The following is a 23,887-nucleotide window of genomic DNA, read 5'->3' on the forward strand; positions in this document are numbered from 1 at the left end:
TTGTTTTAAGTAGAGGTGCTCCAGTGCCTCAATCATCTTGATGGCCTTTAATTAAACTCTCTCCAGCGCATCCATGTCTCCTTTGTACTGAGTAGCCCAGTACTGGGCACAGCGCTCCAGATGTTGCCTCATCACCAGTGCTGAATAAAAAGCAAGGACCACCTCCCTCAACCAGACTGAGATCCTTTGTCTAATGCAGCCCAGGAACCAGTCACCCTCTGTCCCCATGGCATATTGCTGCATCATGTTCAACCTCATGTCCACCAGGACCCCCAGATATCTTCTGCCAAGAGAATGTTTTGCTTCTCCAGTCAAAACACAAACATACTCCCAAAACCATCTTCAACTTACAATGTCCCTCACTCCTTTATCTAAGAACAGTTTACAAGTATTACCCCAAAAAAATGAGAATTACTTGAGGCTGAGAGATCTGGAAAAGGACCAAAGCTTGTTAATTAGTACTTCAACAAAACAAATGAGAAGAAAGCTGTGAGAATATCCTCATGCTTTCTGTTTTCATCAACATACTTTTGGGAGTGAATCTTCAGACCAGCCAGAAGAGTCAGGGATATAGCAGCATTTAATTTCTCATCTTTTTACCAAGGCCACAGTACATACTGGTGATATAAACACAGTAGTGGTTTCCTTAGGATCTGCTTTCACAGAAGTAGAATGTCACTCTACTCTTCCAAGAGTTACAAGGCCTTGACAATAGGACAAGGCACTAGTTTTCCCTGACAGCAAACACACAACTTCTCCAGAGATACTCCGATGTGCCTGATACACTGTAAATATTTTGTTACTAAGTTCCAAGTTGCCAACCCTGCAGCAGATCGACAGAGAACTGAAGTGGAAAGCAAACTGTAACTCTTCTTAAAACACAGGACATTCTGAGATGGAAGACAACCCCAAGGATCACCCTATCCAACTCCTGACTCCACACAGCGCAACATAAAAGTTAAACATCTTTTAATATAAAGTCAAAAACATCTCAGAGCACTGTCTAAATGCTTCCTGAACAGGATGGATTGGTCAGTTCCCAGGGCTATGATATTATTAGTGTTGGGATACTCTTGGTGGGATGAGTCTCACGGCTGGACCACTGGGAAGGAGGGCTACTGGCTGTTCAGGAGCAAAAGGCAGGGCAGGCAAGGTGGAGGAATTGCTCTGTTTGTGAGCAAGGGTTTGATTGCACATCCTTCCAGTTAGTGATGATATGATTGAGAGCCCCTGAGAGAGGATTAGGGGTATGGAAGAAAAGGAGTTGTTGCAGTGGGTGTCTACCACTGATACCCCAGCCTGAACATAATCACTGATGAATTATTCTCAAGGCAATTTAGGGGAAACCTATGAATTTGTAGCCCTTGCCCTCATAAAAGATTTCAATTAATATCAATAAGGAGCACCATACCACTGTGATGAGGAAGTATTGGAAATTCTTGAAGTCTGTAGGATGTAACTCCTTGTCACAGGTACTCAGTGAGCCAGCTAGAAAAGATGCCCTCCCAGACTTGCTACTCGTGAATACAGAACTCATGGGGGATGTGACAGTAGTTTGCTGTCTTGGCAGCTGTGATCATGAAATGATCCTGTTTAACTTTATATCCTTCTAGGATAAGGTCTCTGACCTTGTGGATGAAGGGAAGGTGGCAGATACAGTTCTGGATTTTAGCAAGGCTTTTGATACTGTTCCTCACAACATCCTTCAGGACAAGTTGCCCAACTGGGAAGAGCAGGTTCATGGTATGCTCAGTGAAGAACTGTCTGAAGGGCAGAGCTCAAAGGCTTGTACCAAATGGGACTGGTGACCCATCCCAGCGCTGTTCCTCAAGGCTCAGTTCCAGGGCCAGTCCTGTTCAATATTCATATCAATGAACCAGATACTGGAGTTGAATGGACCAGTATCAAGTCTGCTGAAAACTGGGGAGGGAGGTGCTAATCTCCTGTCCAGGTTGTTCAGTGACAGGACATGAAGAAATGGTTCAACATTGAGTCAGGGGAAGTTCAGACCTGACATTAGAAAGTATTTCCTCACTGAGAAGGTGGTTAAACACTGTAACAGGTTTCTTAGAGAGATGGTCTACGCCCCAGGCCCGTCAGTGCTTAAGAGACATTCAGACAGGGCCCTTAACAACATAGTTTACCTTGCTGTCAGCCCTGAACTGCTCAGGCAGGTGGACTAGATGATCACTGTAGGTTCCTGCTAATTGAAATATTGTACTCTATTTTATTCTTGCAAACTGACAGCTTGGGGACATGTCCACTTCCCTGGTAAGGTTGTTCCAGTGCTTGACCCCACTTTTGAGATCCTTTCCAACATACGCCATTCCATGATTCAGCAGAGAATTTCTGATTAACCAACCAAACCAAAACAGTTTTAAGCAACTCCCTCACCTCCTATCACTGCACACCAGAAGATCAGCACCTCCTTATCTGTTCCTCATCATAAGGGAACTGTAGACAGCAATGACATCACCTCTACGTCTCATCTTCTCTAAGCCAAGCAAACACAGTATCCTGAGCTGCCCCTCATATCATGTCCTCTACTCCTCCTTTGGACAAATTCTAACATTCTTCACATTGGGTCTGATATAAATATTACTGTATATTTATATACCATATAAACTCTCCTTCTTAAGCCAAGTTGTATGCATTTTCCAACCCTCCATCTCAGAAACCAAATCTTCATCTACTGCTGTTGATATAGAGAGCAAGCTATATACAAACAGCATTTTATCCATTTTTTTCAAGTACGTTCATTGACCATTGCTACGAATGCTTCAGAATCGATCTGTGCATTATCTATAACGTATTACCAGCTTCATATAAGGGTCTAAGAAAAAATATAGTACCATTACAGAAGTTTACAAAAAACTGTATTTCTGAGTGTTATGCAAGAGGCCCAGACAAATGACTATGATTCCATTGCACACATCTGGCTGTTCTGGTCTGCCTTATACTTGGACCTTTTTAGCCTCGTTTTCCCAAGCAAACATCACATGCATGACTCATACTGTCCACCTGCCTCTCCCCCCTCTTCCTTTCATCTCCATCCCTCTAAGTGAATCTGTTCACCACCAAATTCAGTTAAAATAAACTGAGAAGTAATATCTTCTGAAACACTAAGTTCCCATGAGTTTCACAAAGTTCAATAGCCTAGCAGAGGAAAGAGACACAATTTCACGTGCTTGCTGAGCAAAGGCTGCAGCGTGAGTTCAAGCTCTCTACACTGCCTGACTCAAAAGCTGCAGAAACACCACAGAAAGCTCTGAATCAGTCTGAGCTGCAGCAGTGCACAGTACCTTTTTTATTACAAGTAAGAAGGGTCTAGAACAGCACATGAAGCAAAGAATTGTAACTGTAAGAAAAGTCTGTATGGAGCCTAGTTCCACTGCTACAGAGCAACTTACCTCAAAATATTTACAGCATGCATTGCTTGCAAATCTTAATCACAATGATGCCTCTAGGTCCTACCACAATGCCAAATATTGAAAAATACCACAATGCCTCCTCTGCGTGTTACAGATAAAAATACACATGCAGCGAAACAAACAGAGTAAACAACTTTCATGTTTCTTGAACAGAACAATGGTAGGTAAAGGCCAACACATATGTCAAGATATCAGGGAAGAATATTTTCTCCTTAATTCTAATATTTAGCTAAATAGTTCTCATATCTGTCAGAACACTATATATGCTAGCCACACAAGCCTTCTGGGTTGTCTTCTGTTATGCAGAATCCTAATGCTTAGTATAAATTATTGCTCATCAGACTTGCATCAAGAGCAATGTAAAGCAATATATTAAGATAGATTGTTAAAATATGGGCAGATTTTAGTGTACCTACACTGCAAACAGAAAACTTTACCCCCTAGTTACATATAGGTACTTCCATATTAAACTATGTAGGTAACCTATTTTCACCATATGGAAAATGGAGAACTATGAGCTTCTGAACAGGCAGAGAGCCTGAGCACATACCAAGAGTACCCAGATAGCTTATAAAATCCACTTGCAGGAATTTGTGTCTGTCAGCACCACCTTATTAGTTACAATAGCTTTGACTGGTGTAAACACATCTCTGCTGCAGCCATAGCAAAATTGGCAAACATGGAACAACTTTTAAGACATTAACCAAGAGTGCTGCTGTTACTCTTACATCCCCCCCCCACTATGTTTTTATGAGATATGAAAAAGGTGACTAAGGAATACCAATAATGGGAAATACATTATTACTGATCCACAAAATAGTTTCCCAGCCTCCCCATTGTTTTGATAAGTCACAAAAAAGCAATAATTCAAAGAGGGGAAGAGAAGCCTACTCAGTGTTATGAGAAAGTGGCAGAAAGGGTTTTGCGCAATTTTTGTCAGTAAGACATTTGATGTGATCCACCTCTCACCAGTAACTTTATCTCAAAAAATAGCTCAAAGAGGTATAAGTAGAATTCACTGCATGTTCTCACTCTCTTTTCTCTGAATATTTGATTTTTTAAAAGTGCTATGCAAGGCTCTTTCCAGCTGTCAATCTCAGCAGTGTTAAAACACTAAAACATGTCTGTCCTACTTCCAGTCACAGACTGCACTAATCTTCCCTACTGCTACCTGAGAGCATTCAGCCAAGCACTGGCGCTTGCTTTTTCAAAAATAGCCCTTCAGTCTCTACAGTGCTAGAGAATTCAACCTGATCCTTACCAGGGCTCTAAGCTGATGAATAATTCTCACGTCTTAAAACAAACAGTTGCCTGTTTCTGCTAATTATTTTCCAATCCAATTTTAGTCTGAGTTAATATGATTCCAAAATTTAACTACAAAAAAAAATCGCAAGTTGAGAATATGAAAATTAATAAAAAACAGGTCACTGTTTTTATGAATAAATAAAAATTATTAATTAATTAATAAAATTAATAAAAGACAGGTTGTACCAGAAGGGCCCAAGGTTTGACTTCTCAAGGGTCAATACTGAACCACAAGAATATCTTGCATAGTAAGTTTAACACATCATTACAAAAGCAACAGTGAATGAAAACACACTTTCATGAAGGTCAGCATCCTTTCTAGATAAAAGCTAAAGACTAAGTTATAAAACTTAAAATTATTAACAGCTTATTCTTGTGAGCAACACTGCTTTGAAATCAGGTGCCTACAAAAAGTGCACAGAAAAGACCAGCTTCCCACTGAAGGAGGTCAAAGTCATTCCCTAATTCAGGTTGGTTTTCAAGGGACTTGTGAGGGTAGATATTAGAAGAAAGACAAGCAAGAGAAAAGCATCTCCAGCATCTTTTACTCACAAAATATACACTTGCATAGTATGGTCAACACACAGGCATTCAGCCTGAAGAGCACTAGAAATGCTTAGTCATAGCCTAAGTCTTCATCCGTACGAATCTCTCCTCCTCCTGCTGTCCTTTCTTGTGCCTTCCCCAGTTGTACTGTACAGCTTTCAAGATGGGGCAGGACACAGAAGTTGAAAAAATACACAAAGCATTCATTCAAGCTAGGAATGCACTGTGCACAGAAACAGTGGCATGATGACATTGTCTGTTTTATTCTTTAGTCTATTCCTACATCTTCTACATCAACCTTTAGAAACACCAGTTTTTAAGCTGTGGAGTGTCACTAAACATCTGGGAAAATGTTCTTAGTTCCCCTCTGTTATATGGGAGGGACTGAAACACAAAATGTTCAAACATGCAGGAAAAGCAGCCCAAAGTATATGTCTCTGCTAATAAAGATTTATTTAATCAGTTTTGATTACTTAAAGCCTTTAAAGCTTTGAAACTGAAGCAACCAGCATGATAGATTTATACAAGAGACAAGAACAGCAACCAACTCTGAAAGTAGACTGTTCCTGACAGTTATATTCAAAAAAACCAACCAAAACATAAACAAACTGTAACAAAAAAAAAAAAAAAAAAAAAAAAAAGCTACAGTGGGCAGTTTAGACTAACTAGCTCTTTGGAAGTATTTTAAAATACATTTAGTTTATGTACTAAAATACTATCTCTATGATATTTTTATTAAAATCCCTATTTCTTAGCAATGGATTTTCTCCTTGTCTGTTTGTTCTTTATTTTGAATCATACATCAGTTAATCTCAACTGAACTGTGTAAGAATTACTTCGTGATAGACTACCCTCCACAACTTTTCCAAGTGTTCTCTAATACCTCTTTGTTTAGTTATATGACACAGGATTAACAGCATGAGCTGAAAGTTATATTTAATATTTAAGGTTCTGTGTGCCTCTGCTAGAGGCCTCTCTTCACTTTCTTTTAATGCTAAAAATTAACAACATTTTTCATTTTATTTGCACAGAAGCTGTACTACTCTGATAGTTTTCTTCTCAATCAGTTATATTTTCCTGATCAAACACTGAATACAAACAACAAAGAAACACAACAGTTCATTTGTAAAATATCTGGGAGATTCCCAAAACCATTTCCCATAGAACAGTAACAAAGACGCTTATGTAAGTAATATAAAAATAGCATGTAAGCTCATATATGTTATACTCTGAATACATTCCAACATTTAGATTTTTACTCCATTTCTGATGGGACATTTTTGTAAAACAGTTCTTCACTGTGTTTGGTTCTTGTTATCAAATACTTCATTACACCTCATTTTGAGGAATAGCTGTAGCTACTCTTTCCTACATTAGGTCTCCTATGTTAACACAGCAAATGTACCTATCACCAAATATTACACTACCCACTGTTATTTCCATCTGAAGGTCCAACTTTCACTACTCAATTACCAATTTTGTCAGTTCATTAGCGGAAGACTTTTTATCATGTTATGAAGTAAGATTCCAAACAGTTCTCTTTCCCATGGCTATTCCCTTAACAATGCAATTTAATTCACCATCCCATGACAAAATTTTGTCAGCAACCTCTTACAAGACATTCAGTCAGGGATTCATTTTATTCTGGAATGACATACAGATATCAGTCTTCCACCAGATTTTCAATACTAACTGATTTTTTACTGTCCTTGTAACTGGCATCTTGAAGTCAAAATCCATCTTCTTTTCCTCTCTCTTTTTTTTTTTTTTTTTAATGCCTAAAACCTTTTCAGCTACTAAGTAAGAAAAGTGATCATTTTTTAAAAAGATAACACTGTACAAAGATACTTGGAAGTGGAAAATATTGCCAAAAATGGAGGAAAAAAGGGAACTGAAATTTAAGAAAAAGCAGTTTCCACAATTCTAACCTGAGGAGAAAAGCGAAGTTTGCCAATCTTATTACTATTCATCTTCTATTGAGCTTTCCTCTCATATTTTACTTTGCTTTTTAACTGTTATGCTTACAAACATAACTTTATGTCATCACAGATGCTAGGAAATACAAGAGACAAATGTGTATGTAATTTTGGTACACCAGTTAATAAAAACAAGGTCAGCTTTTAAGACTAAGGTATTATGATCTGCTCAACAGCTTTACTCCATCCTTACAAACAACAAACAAAAAAAAAGTCTTTCTGAATTTCTCAAGAGCTATCACAGCACTCTGTTTCAAAACTGGACATGTGTTATTTTTTCAGTTTTGATGCCAAAGCATATTGTGCAATTTTACAGATTAACAACTTTATCTTTCCTGTTTACTTTAGCCCATTCGAAAACTACAACTCATTTGATTTGATTTATACTGAGAATTTCTGGCGATCTTGAAATAGCACATAAAATCTAAAGTCCTTCCATATTTTTCACCCACCTATATGAGGAACAGGTAGAAGTTTTTTGTTGCTTCCTTTTTTCAAGGATTCTTCTGCTAATCTCTGGCTCCATTCAGATCTTATACCAAAAGATCTGGGTTAAAAACCCCAGTGATAAGAAATATGTGCAGAGTATCCTGTTTACTGCTCTCCAGGCTCACAGAAGCACAGATGAGAGCTCTCCTCTGCCCACTTCAGGCTGCAAGGTGAAGACACTTAAATGCATAAACCAGAATTATTTTGCTGCTTATCTTTAGAATCCGACTTCCCCTTCTCATCAGTTTTTAAATTGCTTTCCTCTATCTTCAAGACAATATCCTGCAAAATAAGCCTAAAATCCTAATGGAATCAAAGTAGATGGGAGTAATTCTATGCTGTTTGAACTACTTGAGGGGTCAGATACTAATATGCATCTGCATTCTCAATGCTATTTACACGTAAGACAAATCAAGAGATTGTCCTACTGTGTAACAGATAATTTTATTCAGAAAAAAGTATTCGGGTTTTGAACTGGTTACATTTAAGTATGCTCAGATGCTAGCCACTTAAAGCTGAACAAAAGCATATATAACATATTCCAATGAAAAGAAAAATGGTGGTTAATAAAAACTGAAGAACATAATCTGCTTTGTTAAACACATGCTTCACTCCAATTTTATTGATGACTTTATTTTAGTCAAAAGCCATTATAAAGTAACACAACCAGCTCAGTAAATTTTAGCTGACTCTTGGAAATTAAGTAGAATTTGTAAGTTAAATCCAAAGCCATACTCTCTTTTAGCAGGATTTTAAAAGTGATTTTTTGACAGTACTGAATTACCAAACTGTACATTAGATTAACAACTTACTTACACAGTCCCCAACACTGACTGAGGGGAGAGCAAATCAAAATAGAATTATTTTTTTGTCATACATAGGCTGCTATAAAACTACAGCAGTACAGTCATGTAAACCTGCAATGATTAATTACTTCTTACTGTATGTGCAATAATTAGTAAATCTCTATGTAAAAGAAACCTAAAGGTTTTCCTGACATACTTTCCCTGCAATGCTAAGAAATTAAAAAAAATAAGCAATGAAAACAAAACAAAATCAAACCTAGCACGCTCCCCTGTAAACAATTCTGACATCCTATAACCACTCTGACAGCTTCCCTGGAATCTCCAGTGTTTCTCTCTAAAGCAACACTACACTTGGAAAACAGAGCTAAACTTAAATATGCTTCTGATTAAACCAGCAGCTCCTCAAACAGCAAATAGATATCACAAGCAGCAGTAATTAGAGTTTTTCTCTTACAAAAAGCAACTAAAAACAAAAACTCCCTCTAACTCTCTCTTAAAGGTATCATAGCACCTTTTAGCAAAAACTGTGCCATGTCAGTGCTCTACAGGGGAGAGGGCCAGGGCAGGGAAAGAGGGTGCACCACTCTGAGACTTCATCTTTCTTACAAGCCTTTGGAATGCCTCTTCTGGACACTCCCAACTCCTGCTGGTAAGTAGGGGAGGTTTCTCTTTCCAACTATATTATTGTTCTTCAAGAAAACAGTGGTGACACCTCCAGTATTTCCAATGATCCTTACCTCCAGCCACTTTATGTAACCACAGGAGAACTCCAGCACACCACAGTAAATCTGAATGAACACCGACACAGAATGTGGCCTACTGATGCAATGGCAGCAAACTTGGAAAGAAGGACCTGGATGTAACCAGCTCCTATTGCCTGCACTGGGACACAGACCTGAGAATATAGAAGAGTGTCACTATATTGCACAACTCGGAACTCAAATGAAGAGTTCAGCAGTTCTGGTTTACAAGTTTCGCAAGGAGAGGAAAAATAACAGGATTTTTGCTAATATGACACTACCATAGAAACTGGGGAATCCTGCCCCAGTTCAGACACTTTATTACAGGCACACTGGAGCAGCTTTTCTGACTTTGAGTCACTATGCAACTGATTTTCTGATAGAGCCAGAAGGGTTTTGTTTTTTTTTTTTAATTCAGGTGAATGTTACACTCTGCAGAAGCAGGCAAGTGCAGTACCAGGCCTGCCTAAAAGAGAGAGAACATTTTTATCAGTAGCTTCACTCCTTTTCAGTCTTCAGGAAGAGTCTTTTTACCATAGCTAAAAGTAACTAACAAGAATCATAGCTAAAAGTAACTAACAAGAATTAAAGACAGCTTGCAGCAAGCACTTATTTTGGTTATCACTCCGTTCATTACTTCACCTAGCCTTCACACTTCGTTATTTCAACTCAATTCTAAAATGAACTGGGGGGTTTTTGTGGAGGATTTAGATTGCAGGGGTTTTTTAAGCTAGCAATAAGTATTTACCTTAAGTGCATAAAGAGAAGCCATTTCCAATTAACAGACATGGCCTCGGTCATGATATTTTGATCATGGTACCTTAATTTTCAAGTCTAATGCTTTAATGGCATAGGAAGTACAAAGAAACTGAATGTGATACCAACTCCCTGTTGTAGATCCTTGCTTCTGATTCTTCCTGTCCAAAATCCAGAAGGAATCTCTTTCCCCACACACATTCTTTCATGAAAAACAACAGGGAAGTGGGGAGAAATTCCAACTTATCAAAATTTCCGACTTCATACAGAAAGATAAAAAGATGAATACCAGTAAAACTAGCAGACACTTCTTCCAAGGGTTCCACAGACTCGTGAAAAGGGGTTGGCTCTGAGCTCCATCAGTATTCCTGTGATTTAAGAAGCACTTGTAGGCAAAGTGATTATTTAAAGTTTATTGAAAACCCTTTAACGAAAACATACTGGCTGACTTACAGTGTTTTTTTCACTGAAATTAAACAACAAATGTAAACTATTTTACAAACAAAAATAATTCATATTCTTTTGGTAACAAAGTGTCCCATACCAAGAGAATAAATCAGTCCAAAAGCTCTCAAGCTTTCAAGTATAATTTTGTGTTTAAGGGAATTATTCTACAGTATCATTGGGGAAAGTCCATGGATAGTACTAGGCTGCTCAAGCTAGAAGCACTTACAGGGCTAGACCTTTAAGATATAGCTCAAAATCCACACTGAGGAGGTGATAAAGGGATTCTAAACCCACAAGTTCACAAGCAGCATCAACCAGAAGTATTTCTCCTTGCCCCATTTGAAAGCATCTTGGTCATGAATCCAAGTAAATTGTGGTTTTGCGGCTGTAAAATTTTTCTTAAAAGGATGAAAAATTCTCAGATTTTTTCTATAAGTAAATTGATTTAATCTTTATTAGTATTTAAATCAACCAGAAATTGTTAGTCAGTTTAGACCTTGACCAAACAGACTCAGATAAGGCAGTATACAAAATTCTTTAAAAATATACAACCAGTTCAAGTTAGTAAAGCTTTACCACAGCCAATAGCAGTCCCTTTGTTTCTATACTGCAGTCATTAAACCAGAATACCAATTTTAAGAGTAGACTTATTACAATGAAGATCATACTGTCTTTCAGAGGTATGTCCATATATAACCCAGCTACCTGCAGTCAGTGATTGCATCTCCTAGTAAACCAGTATTATTAAACTTGCCTAACCTGAGTTTTTTTCAATGCACAGCATCCTGATTACTTTTTATAAGACACAGCTGCCCTTTGAAAGCACAACCGAAATATGAATACCTTTTTTTACAGTTTCACCCAAACATCGAAGAGCTCTCATTAAAATAATTAGATGGTGTTAAGTCCTTTTCTCTCTTTGATGTACAGTTTAAACATTTATTGATCTGGAAGCAGAGCTAGCTCATCCTAGTTAAACTGGGATGAGAATTGGTATCATTCCAAAAATAAGACAACTACAAATAAAATCAAGTAAATAAACACACCGAGTTGTAACATTTTGCAACAACATAAACAAAGATAAAGGACACAAACAGGTCTTCTGAGGTCTTCAATTCCCACAGTCTGCTCAGCCAAACACCCATCACAGGGACCCCGAGAGACGAGCAGACACCCAAAACCTGAGCGCTGACCGAGCACCCCCCGTGTCCCCTGCGCCCGGCACCGTGAGGGGACACGGCTCCTCACCGCCTCCCTCCCCGGCTCCACCAAAGAAAGGTGAACATAAACGCGACAATATTTCTCTCCTCTGCTTTCACCCCGCACATGAGCGAGCCAGGGCCGGCCGTGGAGCTGCCTCAGTGACTCCTGGCCACTAAAGCCTCTCGCAATCCACTCAGCGTTGACATAGGTCACGACTCAGCCCCCAGTCACCCTCGCAAAGGCCGTAGACAGGAATAAACAAGGTTATTCGCTGACATCGGACACCGGCGACACTCCCCCTCCCTGTCCCCCCGCCCCACAGAGACACAGGCTCACCACAGCCCCGACCCTCCCTCTCCTCGCCAGGTGCGGGCCCAGAGGCCCTCAGCCCTGTCCAGACGCGAGCCACAGTGGGAGACGGCAGGGAAAACCAGCAATTCTCCGAACACCATGTGGGGCATCGGGAGGGGAGAAGCAACAGCCGCCGCCCCCCGCCAGCAGAGCCCGAGGGGTGCGACGAGTGGAAGTGCCGGAAAGGAGAGACCGAGACCTCCCTACGGCTCCCTTCGCCATTTTAGCCCCCACGCCCATTCCCCTCCTCCCCGCCCCTCGGTGACAGGGGCAGATCGCAGCCGTCCAGCGCCCACCCCCCTGGCTGCCCACGGCCGAGCGGCGGCGAGGAGCGAGGACAGCAGCCCGGCCAGACCGCAAACCAGAGCGGCTGCGGCACAGCCTGTTTTGCGCCCTTACCGTGCTCGCAGCCTCACAGCTGCTGCCGCCTCCTTCTCCTTCCTTCCACCTTTCTCTGCTTCTTCTTCGCTTCCTCGCCGCCGCGGCGGCTCCTCACCCCTCCGCGCCGCGCTCCGCCGCCGCCGCCGCGCAGAATGATGCCATCTCACAGCGGCATCGGCGGCTCCCGCACAACAGCCCTCCTCCCGCCCCTCCCGGCACCGCTCCCGCTGCCGCTCCCGCTGCTCCCGCCCGGCGCCCCCGACGGCCGGGCCAGCCTCGTGCGCGCTCCCGGGGCACGGGCAGCAGGAACTTGTGGAGCCGGAGCCGGAGCCGCTGGAGCCGCCCCGGCGGGAGGGCCCAGTCGGGACCGAGCAGTGCGCAGCGGCGGTGGGAGGGAAGAGGCGAGCCTGAACCGAGGCTCTTCAAAGGGGACAGGGCTTATTCCTAGCGCCTGCCCCGGGCTGAACCAAGTCGGGCGCCGCGGCGGGGAGAAGAGCCGAGAGCACGGAATCGACCTCGGGAGAGGCGGGGCCGGGCTGCAGCCCCGGGGCACGGTCCGCGGGACAGAGCCTGCTGGGGCAGGATAAGCAGGGCTCCTGCAAGTCGCTGTCCCCCGACAAGGCTCCTCTGCGGCGCGGAGAGCCTGCACACCCCGCTGCGGTGCGGGCGATAAAGGCGGGGGGTGTCTCCTCCACCCGCCTCCCGCCCTCCCTTCCCGGCCGTGCAGGCAGGGCGGGATCCTGTGCCCCGCCGGCAGCGTCTGCCGCCGCCGTGACAGGAGCCCCTGCCCGTGATCCCCCTGACTGCTGCCCGTCCTCCACCGCCGAGCCTCCTCTGCCTCTCTGAGTAGCGCAGCCCTTCCCGTTGTGGGGCGGACGGATGTGGGCAGGGAGAGCAGCTCCGCGCAGCCCTCGGCAGCGGCGCAGAGCGGCCCCGCTGCGGGGCCAGACACTGCCCGCCCGCCCGGCGACACCTCCGGGAGCCCCGGCACGGGCCCGGGGCCGGCTGTCCGCTGGCAGGAGCCACAGGCCTCCCCTGCGGATTTACAAACCCAAAAGTGGTTATATGCACAAGTGTGTGGAGCTGAAGTTGTGTCTTACATTGGAGACCAATGAAGCTTTGTCTTCGTACCGTACAACATAACGCTGTGGAGGCAGTAATAGCGTGAACTTTCGGACATAAACAAGGCCTTTGAGTGGTTGTCTCAGAAAGTCCAGCACTACTGTTAATTGAAAGGAACAAAAGCTTACAGTATGAGACCCTGAAGCAACTTTCAGCAACGTCTGGTATTTCATTATTCTTAAAAAACAACATGGGGGCCAGCAATCTGATTTGGGCATGTAAATTCCTTCAGGAAATAAAAGGAATGCTCTCAAAAATACTACTTTCCAACCTATTCATTCTTCTTAGAAAATCTGCAGGAAAACAAAGTTTGCAAACAGAGTTTGGAAAGGAAACAGTATTTACAGTTTGGCTTTAAAAGTATCTTAGAGTATTCTAGAATAAAGAAAAATACTGGTATTCTCTTGACTGGTGGTAATACTAGTACAAGCGACTGAATACTGTGATGATTTCAGCTTCTGTACACAGCAAATGTAACAATATATGGGCTCTACACTCACAACATCTGGCATGGGCAGTAAGATGAGCTGTATGCAGTAGGCAACCTAGTTGCTAATTGCGAGGTAACCAAGTTAATCTATGTGATTTACAGAATTCAGCATATACTATTTTCTCACAACAGCTAAAACATACATTTAAAGAAAACTAGAGTCCCTCTTTAGTTCTGAGATTGTCCAAAATTAGGAACTTGCTTACACAAAGAATCACTTTTACAATATTTTGGTAGAATTTCTGGAGTGAGGTAATAAGCTCCATCTTGCTTTCCTGGCTGTTTGTTTTTCTAGTGTAAAGCAATCTAATTGTAATGGATGTAGCATTATATTCCCAGCTGCAAAGGGTGGGTAAAGATGTACATGGCAACATTCTATCTCTTGCAAAAGATATTAATTTCTCTTCTATAAAACTTTGCTTGTTGCTAATATCAGTAATCTGATGCTAATATTTCATGGAAAGTATGAGCATTACTTCTTAGTATATGTGTAAAATTTCTAAGTGCTTCTTTCTTGCCTTATGAAGTATGAAGTGTGTAGTTACTTAATACTCTGTAGACAAGTTATGGGCTTCTTTGGCTTTCCTCCTCCCTGTTTCAAAACAAATTTTGTCATACATTTGTCTCACTCTGGAAAACACTGACATTCCAAGTATTCTTCCATCTTAAAGGACATTTGATACCCTAATGAGTGCAAAATGTCACAAGTTTGTTAATGCCACAAGTTTGGTTTTAAATGTCTTATAAAACCTCTTCAATATTTCTGACTACTTTTAGAATAGTAGGTAATGGAAACAGAATCATAGAATGGTTTAGATTGAAAAGGAGCTTTAGGTTCATCCAGTTCCCCACCCTCCCTGCCATGAGCAGGGACACCTTCTACTAGACCAGGCTTTACTCAGAGCCCCATTCAAGCTGTCCTCGAACACTTCCAGGGATGGGGCATCCACAACTTCTCCAGGCAACGTGTTCCAGTGTCTCACCACCCTCACAGTAAAGACTTTCTTCCTAATATCTAATCTAAACCTACCATCCTTCAGCTTAAAGCTATTCCCTACTGTCCTATGTGGTAGGTAAAAAGTCCCTCTCTGGTTTTCTCCTAGGCCTCTTTGGGACTGGAAGGTGCTGTACGGTCTCCCAGGAGCCTTCTGTTCTCCAGGCTGAACAATGCCAATGCTCTCAGCCTGTCTTCATAGAAGAGCTGCTTCATGTTGCAGTCCCCTGATGGTATTAAACACTTCATGGTTAAAAGCCATGCATTGACAACTTGCTGAAAACATTCAAGTTATGGAGTTATACACTTATACCTGAGAAAGTGCAAATACAGTTGTCTTCATTTTGCAGATAAACACCTGTGTTTGTTTTTTTGTTTTCTTCTTTGTTTTGGCCAGAAAAGATTACAGACTCTGTCATACAGGGCTGAAGGCTAGCAGGAATTAATGCAGGTCTGGTGTCCTTGTTACTTTAGAGCTTTGCTCTTTGTAGGGTGAAATAAAGAGTTTCTATTAATCCCTTCACTATCCCTTTAGAAAAGTTAACCTCAGAAAAGATTTGATAAGCCACTAAACTTACCAAAACAAATCAACCAAAGTTAGAATTTTGCAAGAGGGTCTGCATGAAGATTGAAATAAATATAAGAGTACCTTCTATACACAACATTCCTGAGATAGTAATTTATGATACTAGTGGAAGATTTTAACAGCATCTCCTTGTGTATTTCTGACTTTTTTTCCTTTATTCTTTACAAAGTAAGGAGAGCTTTGGAGAACTTGGATTCAGAACAGATCTCTATAAAACAGACTCCAGAATATACTAGGTTTATCCTCAGATTTTAATAGATCTTCTCTGGCGTGCTTGAACAATGTACAGTTGATAAGCATGGATTTTTGGACAGGCTATTGCAGTATCTGGGTTTTAATAGACTGGAATGTATCCAGTGGCTGGAATTGTATCTTACCTTTTCACTAATTGTTTCTCTGTTGTAGCTGCACAAACAGGAGTGGCAGTGAGCTCTCCTTTAATTGGAAAGTCTGAGTGACAGTAGTTTTGCTTAATTTATACTTCTGGAGAACTCTTGTAGACCTCAATAGGCAGTAAACCAGTACAACTGCAAATTAATGGCTTTCACAGCCCATAAAATTACTGTACAATAGCATCTATTTGCATTTCTGTTTGTTTTTGATTTCTCTCACATTTTACAAAAGCTTTGTGTTAAACTAAAATCCCTGAATGATGCAGCATAGTTTAAAAACTTCTATAGAAAAGTGTAAGTGAGGTGTAATGATCCAAATTCCTTAACAGTGATGCAGTAGTAAAAGATGAGGCTGAAACCAAATCTTTCTGCTATTAATAGACTCCAATGAAAGCTGATTTTACCTGAGCAAAGGCACACAAAACTACTCGGCGTGGTTTCTGTTTGAAATGAGCAAAGTTTTATAATACAAGTCTTAAATGCAAATAGTTAAGTTGATTGCTTATTCAGTCCTAATTGCCAAATTGGGAGGGGGGGTGTTGAGGGGGTGGGGAATGTATCTAATGAGAGTAGAGGGAAAATTTCCTTGGTGCTTGTTGGTTTTTTGGGTTTTTTTACATGGAGATGTATTATTACAAAACTCATGCGGAGTAAGAAAATTTTTGGACAAGTTTCTTTGGACCATATTCAAAAAAGCATTTAGGCACCTGAATTGTGGTTTAAATAAAACATAAATTTTACCTTCAAGAGCACAAGCCACAAAACCCTGTAGATGTAGTCATCCAAGTCTGCCAGTGGATGTACTCTGTGTCCGTAGGCATTGGCAACAGGCATCTGATCATTGCAGTAAAAAAATACTACTTGGCTTATGCCTAATTTGTTTGGTGTCCAGGTAGTGGGTAACATGTCACCTAAGATCTGTGGAAGGGTGAATCAGGGAAGTGTGGTTAAAGCTGTATCCAGTACAGAAAAGATCTGAAATCAATACAGAGTGCAGAAGTTACAGCGAGGGCAGAAGCAGGAGAAACATGCTAGCAGTGATCACCCAGCATTAGTGTCATGGCTGGAGAACTCAGAACCTAAAACAGTCTGTGTTCTGTGCCCTCCTAAACTCAAACCAATCTCTCTTTTCAAGTCAGGCTGTGACCAATTAGTGCTGTCTCATTTGGGACCAGGATTATCCTTCCTGTGCCAGTTTATGGAGCTTTGCAGAGGCCCACTGAAGTAGTGCAGCAGAGTAATGCCGGACAACTCAGCAGCTAGGGAACATGAGCTAGAACAGCTGGGAAGTTTTAGTTTCTGGTCCTGCTTCCCAACAGTGTTCAGACATTTTAATCAATGGTTTTTCAATGCACAATATTGGCTCCTGTTCCAGGACAATAAACACTCCCTATAACAACTGAATGTCTGCACTTTTGGCATTCTGTCAGTCTTCTCATATTGCTCTCCCAGATTCCATGGTTGTGTTCTGAAAGCAGAGTGAGTGTAGTTATGTGTATGTTTGACTTATACACATGCTTGTGTCTGTATTATACCTTAAACTTATATTTGCCTTACAAAATATCTTATTTATATGGTAAGTAAGGGATAAGGGTTTGTCCCTATGTTGTTATGTGGTTTTTTTGATGTTGCATTTAGAGTATAGTCCTACTTTAGTCACTTTTTACTGTGTATAATTAAAAGTCACCAGTTTCACAATGGTTAAGGAACTTGGTTTCTGCACCATCCAATTATTTAGACCAATTTATTTATTTCCTTCCATCTGTCAGAGGTGGCTTCTCATTTAAGGTGTGAGATATGCATTCTGCTATTATGTGTGCAATATTTGGCACAATCATGTTCAAGTTTGTAATATAAGGGGTTTTGTATATGCAGTAGTGTAAATAACACATTACAGTAATCACCTTGGATACACTTAATTTAACCTGATTCCTCACAACAATTTGCTGTCTGATTGCATTAAAATGAGTAAGTCTTTAAAGCAGTATTGTGGAGAAATTAAAATGAAAAATTGCAAAGACTTGACTCCAGTTAGTATATCAGTAAAATTTCTTGCCTCTGGATTTAGGTAATATTAGTTTCTTTGTCTACAAATTTGGAATTAAAGGGAGATTCTTTTCCATACACCAAGACCAAAAATTGTTAATTCATAAATTTTAAATTTTTAAAGGAATTAATTAATTATTGAGGGGTTAAAACTCATTGATTTTCATCTACAGTTCTAAAAAATGTATTTTTTTGTGTACAAAAATGTCTTCCAAAATGTATTCATGAATATAGTTATTTCAATACAAGTTATTTCAACACCTTGATACTGTCAGCTTTTCAGATCTGTTAATCATCATTGAGACATCAGTGAATCAGCAATCAATGTATTGCTTTTTTCTTGTAAGTCTAGAGGTTGATATGCCAAATCCTGAATTCAATAGTAAAATAGTGAAAGGGTTGTTGTTTCTGTGCCATCTCTTAGCAGCACAGAGTGTTAGATTTATTTTGGGGGGTGGGGGGAACTTTACAAACCAGTACATCTCATTTTTATTCTAATGAGATTGTGTTGTAATTTTCTTTAAGTCTGGTGGTGCACGGTCTTCTATAAAATCAGAAACCTTAGATTTTATGTCAACATATTGTAATGTATTTGAAAGACAGGTAAAATATAATTATCTTTTAATCAAGTACTGTTTTCCTAATGACAATAGCATGAAATGTATTAATGTAAATTCACTTCTGTCTTGAAATTATAGCAGATAAGTGTTGAGCCACTGTTGGAAGTCTCTTGTTGTGTACTGGGTTACTTTTTTGAAGTAAGCCTGCCCTCCTGACTTGGAAGTGGGGCTGAGGTTGAGCACAAATATTGAGTAAGCTGAATGTGGCTTAGGCGCCTGAGATGAGTACAGAGACAGGTAATGGAGAAAAAAGGACTCCAATCCCAGTGGAAGTGGTAAGTCACAGAAGAGTGTGGGAGCACAGCAGCTCACCTTGAGGTGGAGAATGGAAGAGAATAGGGTTGTTTAGAAGGCATGAGTTATGGGGAGGGCATTTAAATAAGGAAAGGCAAATAGTTTGGTTTATTCCGTTCATATTCCAGTGGCAATATTTTGATAATAATAAATTTTCAATAAATAAATTTCCAATAAATTTTCAGTGAGTTTTGAAAAAAAAAATCAGAGTATGGCAAGTTATTTTATCCTCAGTTCACATGGAAGATGCATGTTTACCAAATCTGTGCAATTACCCTTAAATCTCCATAATAACTTTTTTGAGTTCACAGGCCAACTTCAAACATGTCTAGTAAATCTGATAAATTCTTTTTCCTTGAGAAAATAGATGGCAGAGTATAGTAGAAAGCTTCTGTAAATGTTCCCTGGAAGGCCTGCAGACAAAGGAAAAGCTACATCATTAAATTGCACACTATTAACCACTGGAGAATGGGGAGTAAGGAGAGAGTAAACAATAAACCAGGCAGCCCTTATAAATGCCTACCATAAGAGAGGACTTCAGCTGGAGTTTGCATTCTTAGGCACCAAAGTCAATCAACCATGAAAAACAAATCTTTGAGAGACCAAGCTTCATTAGTTCCAGTGCTCACTGGGTGATGTGATTTAATTGCAGCACTACCTAAAGCAATGCTATGCAGCCCATAGTCTGTGGGTAATTGATGGTCAACAAAAATCAAAAGGGAGCTCAAAAAGCAAGTCAAAGCCAGACATTCCTGCACAGCCATATTCTCTCATATATAGAAGCAGAAGGGAAGAGGAGAATGAAAATAAGGTTAATTTTTTAACCTTTATTTTTAATTGATTCTAAAAGAAGGCCATTGTGAGTACTTTGGCACAGTAAGCACAGGATGGCTTTTGAATTTGTTTTGCTTCCAGAGGTTAAGTGATCCTTCAGTTGAAAATGTTGAGAAATTTAGTGGTCTAGAGATCACAGTCAGAGAATCAAGGTTTTGGTTGTTGTAAGAAACCCTATGTCCTTTTTCCTTTATTGCCCTATTTAGGTTGCATAACTGAAAATGATCAAGTGAATGTAATTTGTGTTTGTCCTTTGTCAGAGCATGGCCTAAGCGAACCAGTCAGCCATCAGTTTGAGATGCAAATTGTTTTTGTCTTTTGTTGAACCTTCTCTGAGAATTAATCAGAAAAACTAAGAAATTGAAATCTTCAAATTTGTATTTTCTGAGACTTAGGCATATATTCTTTCTCTTAACATTGCAGTGGTTTGCGTAGTGTTCATGCTTGTTTAAGAGCTGAGAGCTCTCTCTCCCTTTAATATAGACTACGTGCTTATTGAACTTCTGTGCTGAACTCCTGCCATGACTTTCTTTTATTCTAAGGATAAACAAAGGTCTCGACCCTCAGCTTTCTCCTGACCTGCCTTTCTGATCTTTCTTGGATTCTTACCTGCAAGCTTTTTTTTGTTTGTCAAGTCTTAGAACTTTTTTTTGTCTCTGAAAACTCCCTCTTCTTTTTCTCAACTGGACATAAGAATTAGACCACAGTATTGTATGTATACTAGTAATAAAATAGACTTATAAGTTCATGGATGTGTTTTAACAGCTTGGGAAAATCCTTTTTTTGTCAGGGATTTACAGTACAGTACTGTTTGTTTCTTTATGAGTAATCCCAGGGTTTAATGCAGTTAAATGCATTTCAGTTTTAGGACAATGCACCTCCTTGGTAGTACATGGCAATCTTGGTAAACGATTCCTTCCATGACTGTTTAAACCGATAATGGGAATAAACTAGAAAATGTTTAACTTTCCCACTTTTGATTTCCTTATTATTCTCTTTTAATGCCTCTGGGACACCTTGTCCCCAGATTGCTCTTGAAATTTCACTTGCAATTTGTGCATGTTGTATGTTTTAAAATTAGATATAAAATTTATAATTATGTAAATGCAAAATCTTTTAGGCATAGATGGGAGTCATAATATTTTTAAATTGTTGTTTTTAAAACTTCATTTTTCTTATGACTTATACAGGAGAGTTTTAACCAATTAAATATTAATACAGAACATTTCAATGTTTACTGTAGAAATCAGTGTACTGCTGCTCTTTAAAAGCCTTTAAAAATACATTGCTTATTTCTTCTACATCCTGCACATTCAGCTTAACACGTAAAATTTTGAGCACAAATCTGATGGAGTGACAAAAGACATGTTTGAAGTAGAGCTGCTTTTGTGCTCTTTTTTGTCTTCTGCCATCAATTAGATTATATCTGTTGCTTTGGTGGGCCAGTTTGTGACACGGTCACTGAAATATTGGCAATATCACATATAATGCAACTGTGTCGAGGTCTGTATTTCCTGTTCAGCTGTTTGATGTATTGCAGAGGAAAATGAGCTTCTGCCATGAGTAAAAGCCCATGAATTTTAGTTTAGAAAACACAGGGTTTTCCATAGTTATTTATCTGTCAGATGTAAGACCTTGAAGAAGAGGCTTAGTTCTGAATTTCCTCGTGCAGAGATTCCTACAGACAAAGGTATGTGGAAGATGTATGTGGGAGGTAAGCTCAGATAGATCAGTTTTGTTTTTAAAGGCTGAGTCCTGTCTTGCATATCTCTGTGTGTGAACTGTAGGACTCTCCTTTGGCTTTCTACCAAGTACTGAGTGAATTACAGAACTGACTGTGCACAAAACATCTCCTTTATGAATATGGCCTCTGGGATGGTTGCTATTTTCATAAAATAGTACTGTGTATCAGTTTTCTTACCTTCAGTGGATTGTAGGTGAGAGAGAAATGAAAGCAGGGTTGAAAGGAGAAAGGTGATGGACAATGGATTTCTTAAATTATAGAATCAGAATATTATAAAATGGCATCATTATAACCATTATTGTTATCATTGTAATTATTATTCCTGCTGAAAATTCCTGAGGAAGAAACAATATGTAACATAGAACAATGAAATATACATTAGTATAGTTCTTTTTCAGGTGTGTTATTTTTCCTCTCTAGAATTTAAAGAAAATACTGCTTTGATATTCAGGAAGAAATTATAAACTAAATGGAGCAGTGTTTGCATGGAATATTTTAAATTTAAAAACAATTTTACCTACAAAAAAATTTGGAACCCCAAAAACATGACTCATTTTCATCCCTGTTTCAAAAAAAATACTAGGGAAGAAAGGTATTTTGACTGGTATAGTTCTTTCCACACAGTTGATTATTCTATTTAAGTCATCACAATATTAAAAAATGTGTTTCCAGCAGTATCCAGTGAAGTTTCTAGATACTTTAGGTAAAATAACAGTCTATTTGAAAGTACTAAAACATTTCAACTTGTTCTGAATATTTATAATAATATGAAAATGTGAGTTAGCAAGTTCCCTAATGACAAAGATTTTATTATGAATAAAAACTAGATTTAGGAAGAGTTAACTTACCTTTCTCAAATAGAAGTATTTTATTTTCTCTTCTCTTTCCCAAGATGTAGCACATTAACTTTGTTAAGGAGCATGCTAGTCTTGCCATATTGAGGAAAGCCACAGAACAATTTTGTTATTTTTCTTGGTATACTAGTTTATTTTCTTATTTATTTTATGAAAGAAAATGCAAAGAAAATTAATTTAGAAAGCTAACAAAAGTGGAACTCAATGAAATGGGAGGGATAAAATATTAATGTAGTAACAAAGTGAGAACTCAAATGATTTTGGATACGTAATTTTTTTAATGGTAAGCCACCTTGAATCTGAGTAATTTTGTATACTCCTGAAGGTTTGAGACCAGACACTATTTGAAAGAGAAATGGTAAAAAAGCTGAAGAAAGTCTGTATATTTCTGCAAAATAATATCCCTTCTGAGGCAGAGATAATTCAAAAATTATTCTGAAATAGTTCACTTATACCAAACAATGGTTTGGGTTTCTGCAAAGATATGGAAATCTATCCTTGTACCATTATATTACCCTCTAGGTAGGAACAGAATTGGATTTTTTCCCTGAAGTGTTATGCATAAGAGTGATCCACATACTTAGCCTTTGCTGTTTCCAAGGTATCGCTTTTATTTTTCAGCAGCTGTGCCTGCTGCACTGACAGTGGCCAAACAGCAAACACAAGACTTGGACAACAACTAAGAACTTGTAATTGCATTTTCAGTCAATCTGAATTACGTTCTAATGGGAATGAGAAAGCATTTTCTTTGAAAAAGCAAATCTTGAACATACAGTTCTAGCATAAATTTTATATATATGCAGATATATATGGATTCTAAAGTTTCACTGTCATTTTTAATATACTGAAATACCTGCAAACAAATAACTGGTAACAAAACTGAGTTGTAGCCAATGTGATTTTTTTTTTTATTGCAACAAACATAACTGACAAAGCTGGACAGACTTCAATCAGAAGAGTCAAGTCAAATATCTTTGTGAAGGAGCTTAATTTTTTAAATAATTAGATAGTGGAATTGACTCTTTGTCCCATGATGGGCAGTTATTAAAATGTCTTCTGGCCTTAAGCATTGTCAGTACTTTGATTGTGAAAGAGCTGTTTTCCTGTACTCCTGGCCTGAAATGTCTACTTCAGTTTAATAATACATTGTTTTTCTGTGTGGTTTAATGCAAAATCTGCCATATAAAATTCAACAACAAATTGTTGTTGTTATTGTTTTTCTCTCATAATTAAAATCAAAAGAGAGCAAAACAAAACAAACCACCAATTTCTGAAAATCACTGTTAGGAGATTGCAGTACAAATATAAAGAGGATCAGGCAAAGTTAGTGTGTAGGGAGTTTTTCCACTGAGTTCAGTCCTTCACATATTGAGGAAAAGAACTGACTTAAACCTGGCCAGTAAACTGACTGGTTTCTGTGATGTATGTAATTCACTTGATGGCATAAAATGTTGACAATTTTATGAAGACTTCTGTAAGT

General features: G+C 39.4%; 1 protein-coding gene across 2 annotated transcripts in view; it reads right to left on the reverse strand.

Annotated features, from left to right (window-relative positions):
* Positions 1-12,597, reverse strand: part of WWP1 (WW domain containing E3 ubiquitin protein ligase 1) — a 58,844-nt gene extending 46,247 nt beyond the window's left edge. For both annotated transcript variants that reach the window (XM_058020985.1, XM_058020978.1), the window contains exon 1: positions 12,450-12,597. The gene's annotated coding sequence lies outside the window, so the exon portion shown is untranslated. The remainder of the gene's footprint in view (positions 1-12,449) is intronic.
* Between the last annotated feature and the right edge of the window lie 11,290 nt (positions 12,598-23,887).

This window comes from Melospiza georgiana, chromosome 1, assembly GCF_028018845.1.
Source record: "Melospiza georgiana isolate bMelGeo1 chromosome 1, bMelGeo1.pri, whole genome shotgun sequence".
NCBI lineage: Eukaryota > Metazoa > Chordata > Aves > Passeriformes > Passerellidae > Melospiza > Melospiza georgiana.